The following is a 3,698-nucleotide window of genomic DNA, read 5'->3' as shown; positions in this document are numbered from 1 at the left end:
TAATTAATTGAAATTGATTGATTGTATTAGCAATTATGAATTTAAATTTAACATTAAAAACACTAAAATAACTTTTTATTTAATTCTAAAAGAATTAAAATAATATTTTAAGATTAATCTTACAAACATTAAAATTAACCTTTTAAAATTAAGGTTATTTAATTATATTAGAAATTATAAAATTCAACTTTTAAGAATACTAAAATAAAGATAGAGTTTGTTTTAGGAGATTAAAACGTCATTTAGCATAAATTTAAATAATTTTATTTTGATATTGTCACTATAAAATAATTTTACACATGTATCCAATTATATAACGATATGTCAGACAAAATAACTACGTTTTATATTAATAGTATGAATAATCATTAAAAAAAAAAAGAATGTAATTGAACGACTATATAAAATATTTTACACTATCAGTGTATTAAAATTAAACTTTAATTTAAAAAGACAAAAATATCATTATTTTTTATTAAATTAGAAATTAGAAATTTGAATTGAAGTTTTAAAACACTAAAATACCATGTCGATTATTTTAGTCAAAAGAATCACAAATTGAAATATTTTTAAAATAACTAAGAAAATTCTCTTATGAAATTAGAAGAGATTTTACAAAATAAAGAATAAAATATTAGAACTAAAATGATAAATATTTAATTAAAATATTTTTTGAACAACACACTTTTATGATTCTTTTGAATTCTTTTAATTACTAAACACAATTTTTAGAAATTCTTACATTTGATAATGTCTTGAAGTTAAATTTTGGATTTTTTATGTGTAGTTCATAGATAAAATTATTGAACTTTTATACCTGGTCTATTAGGCTGCATTTGTTTCTGAAAATAAGATAAGACAAGATATTAAGAACAAGACATAAATGACAGAAACACAAATTTTTGTGTTGTATTCTATTTGGTGATAAACTATAACAAATTATAAAATTTAATTTATTCTCTTTTTTTCATTAAAAAAATTTTGAGACAAAAAATATAATAATAAAAAATATAATTATAAAAAATTAACAAAAATAATAAAAAAATGAAAAATAAGTTGTGTCCATTGTAAGTGTCTTCGTGTCCTTTCTGTCAGGATGGACACAAAATACACTAATTCAGTATCTTTAGACACATTGTTTCTATCTATATCTTATCTGTTAAACATGATTGTGTCTCTGTGTCCCTGTCTCTGTATCCTGTCTCTGTAAACAAACCAGCTTTAATAATCAAGCTTAGTTTGAGAAGACTTGACGCAATAATAATATCTAATATTCTTAAATCTTTTAGTGATTTGAATAATTATTTAGTTTGAGAATACTTGAAAAAATAACATTTTGTAACACTATTTTATAAAAAAAATATCATTTACAATGCACTGTTAACTATAAGTTTCAACCAAAAAAGATTTACCACCTTGAATATTGATTAATACTAAAGGAGCAATTCAACTATTAAAAAATATAAACATAATTGATCATAAACTCAATTTTATGGATATGGAAGGGTAAGGTGTGTTCTTATTAGATATGGAGCTATGGTGTACAAGACAAAAATGTGGGATAGCTTTTTCTGAGTCTAAGATAGAACAACTCGGACCGTGCGAGTTCTTCGAACATAAAAATTTGCTGCACAAATCGCATGGTACGATTTGCAGCTGGAGGAAATTTGGTATATATGAAGGAGGAATTCGGACCCTCCGTTTTGCTTGTAATGGGAAATTTTTTTGAATGTTATGGGAATGAAATCGGAGGGTACGAGTTGGTTTTTTTATTATTTTTTTGAATCCGGATAACCTAATCGAAGGGTCCGATTTTGTTATATGGACATATATAAAAGTGTGTAACTGAGGGAAGAGATCTAGTCGCGTTTTCTTCTCCTTCTTCAACGTCTTCTTCTCCTTCTTCAACGCCTTGTGTTCCTAGTTTTTTTGCTGTGTTTCATGAAACCAAGATATTTATTAGTGAAGTTCATGTTTTTTAAGTGACTGATTTTTTTAAGTTCATGTTTTTTTAAGTGACTGATAATTATTAGTGAAGTTCATGTTTTTTTTATGAAGCTCATGTCGATCCATATCTTTAATTTTCTTTTTTTTTTGGCATTTTTACTGAACTTTCACCATGCAAAGCTTGGAAGATTGGAGAAATGAAGAAGAAGAAAAATGGTGAAAGTGAAGCTTCAGAGTGAATGAGTGAAAGTGTGGGGCTACGTTGGATGCTACACCACCGCTTCGGGAGAAGCCTCTGCCGACACATGTCCTTCCTGTCACTAATCGGACCATGCGTTTTGAGGGATGCAACTCGGACCGTCCGTTTTGAGAGATGCAAGTCGCAGGGTTCGAGTTCTGCTTTCTCTGATCCCACAACGAGGTGAAGCACCTCTGCTCCCCATATGCGAGTTCAACACATACTTTGCTTCCATATACAAATTAAAAAGCGACAAAATGAAGCCAAATTATTTCAAAAAAATTATTATTTTCATAATAAATATTTAATTAATAATTTTGTGCCAAATAAAATTATACATTCAAATATCACTTAAAAATTATAACATTGATTTTTGTGTTTTCATCTCTAGATATAGATTATAATTTTAATTAAATTTTTTATTATCACTATTGGCATAAAAACTCATACTTTTTTGTAATTTTTTTTTATCATGAGATAAATTTAGTATTTGTTAAATGTATGACAAAAATATGCTATGCATATTTAAATAAAAAAATTAAAGTTATTTAAAATGTTCAAATTAAAATTGAATATTTGAATCTATTTATCTTATGAAGATAAAAAACTAAATTTTTTGTTAAATCCTGAGATAAAACAAATGTTTTTTTTTTTCTCAAAAATAATCTTCAAAACAATTATTTAAGTTATATCAAAGCAAAAAATTTTAATATAACAAATAGCATGGCAATTATGAACAAGCCAATGTTAAATTGTTAATATACACTTGATTTTTGGTACAACAAATTTAATATTTTTTGTTGGCTCTCAAGTGCTATTTAGTGTTATTTAAGTACTATGATCCTATCCCTCCAACAGAAAGAGAAAAAAAAATTGATTATTACTATGTGTGTAAGTCTACAAGCTAGCAATGATAATTGGCTCCTATGAAGCTTTGAGCCATTTAATACTTTGTCAAGCTACTTCTCATTGCACTAGAGAAAAATTACTGTCCTTATATTTATGATTAAAATAGAATATCTGTACATTGATATCTGTACCTTATAATTTCCCTTACAATTAATATCAAACGGACTTGTCAACTAGATGCCAATTATTACAACCTTTTAGAAGATGCCAAGTTGGATCTCAATTGCAATCTTAACCACCACGTCACTGCCACGTACTTTTTTCAAATCTAACGTCACACTTATTTAACTTTTGCCAAAACCCCAAATTTATTGGTGTTTTCTGTTTAAAGAGCTACTTTATTTTTTTTTTTACTTACTAAAAATAAGAGACTCGAATTCGCAACCTCTTAATTGAATATGAGAAGACTATACTATTTGAGTTATAATTTATTGGCAAAGAACTACTCCTTTTACATAAATAATCATCAACTACTTTTATATATAGAGTTTATTGAATTCAAACTAATTCAATCCAAGTTTAAAAACCACTAAATTCTAATAATTTGCATTGAATTGGATTGAATTTCACTACACACTTAACAAATCATATAAACTTGATATTT

The sequence above is a fragment of the Arachis ipaensis genome, chromosome B07, assembly GCF_000816755.2.
Source record: "Arachis ipaensis cultivar K30076 chromosome B07, Araip1.1, whole genome shotgun sequence".
NCBI classification, from domain to species: domain Eukaryota; kingdom Viridiplantae; phylum Streptophyta; class Magnoliopsida; order Fabales; family Fabaceae; genus Arachis; species Arachis ipaensis.
Note: the sequence above shows the minus strand (reverse complement) of the source record.